Here is a 1380-nt window from a genome sequence, read left to right on the forward strand (position 1 = left end):
ACATTACCCACCTGGGAAGTACTAGACTCCAGTTTGGGAGGCAGTGATACAAAATCTCTGCTCCCAGAGCTGACATTCCAGTTGGGTGAGACCCACAGGGACGGAGGTGTTGCTGGGTCAGGGGAAGTAAGTAAGTAAGTTAATTAATTAGTTAGTGTATGCCAGATGCTTATACATGCTATAGAGAAAAACAGGGGAGATAAAAGAATAGAGGGTGAAAATGTAATTTCAAATAAAGAATTCAAGGAAGGCTTCACTAAGGATATAACATCTGAACAAAAATCTAAAAGCAATGAGGGAGCGAGAACCACGTCGACGGGTGAACACTGAGGCCAAAGGGGACAGCAGCGCCAAGGCCCTGGAGCAGGGACAGGCCTCAGTTGAGGAATGACTGCTTCAATCTTAGTAGGTAGCTCTTGGAAGGCAGGGAAAGGAATTACCACACAGCGGGAGCTCAGTAACTGTGGATGGGAGAAGAAGAAAGAAAGAGGTCACCATATTGTATCCAGATTTTGAGGCTGAACTTTGGGAATGGAGGAAATAAGAATCAGTTTCATAAAGCTGGAGAAAAATACGTGATTGATTTTATGTCCTATCTTTCTAGCCTTAAAAGATACTTTGCTGATGGAGGTGAGTCAAGAAATTTGAAGATTTTTTTTTTTTGCTTTCTGGTTTTGAGTTGAAAAACAGGGATTTTTTTTTTAGTTTGCTTTTACAGTGTTTAAGACATTTTTCAGATAAATAACTCTTTAAGATTAGGGCTTGGAGCTCAGATTACTAGTACTCTTAAAACAAATTTATTATTCGGAAGAAATTAGATATCATTTATAACAAAAATAACAAGTTTATAGGGAAATTATTAGTAATTTATGAATAGAAAGTCTTTTTCCCCCCAAATGGTCAAAAGAATTGGGTTGGAGATTTGGATGTTCTTTTACTATGGTTTGTACAGTCTGTATTTGCCTCTTCAAATAATTTTGGATGACTTTTACATGACCACGTTATTGTTTTCATAAATGGTATTTTTAGGAATTGGAAATAACAGAAAGTTCTGGAAGACTTGCCACTTGTCCTGAATAACTTGTGTAGCTAAATGACGCTTTCCAAAAAAGTGGCTGAGAAGCAACACCAGCCTAGGATTTTAAGTGTTAAATGGATGTTTTTATGTAAGAAAATAGCAATAATAGAAGACATAACAGTGGCTGGTTTCGTCACTGGGTTTCTTTTTTTTTTTTTCCCAGCTTGGTTTCTGTTGTTTAAATTAGAAAGGGAAGATTCTTACCTTTTTGGTGTATGTGAAGATTTTTTTAAGAGTGATTAGTGGACAAGGTTCTGGTCTCAAGAGACAATCGGTGCCCATTTTATTTTCAGTGTCATTAA

This window comes from Bos mutus, chromosome 5 (assembly GCF_027580195.1).
Source record: "Bos mutus isolate GX-2022 chromosome 5, NWIPB_WYAK_1.1, whole genome shotgun sequence".
Classification (NCBI taxonomy): Eukaryota; Metazoa; Chordata; class Mammalia; order Artiodactyla; family Bovidae; genus Bos; species Bos mutus.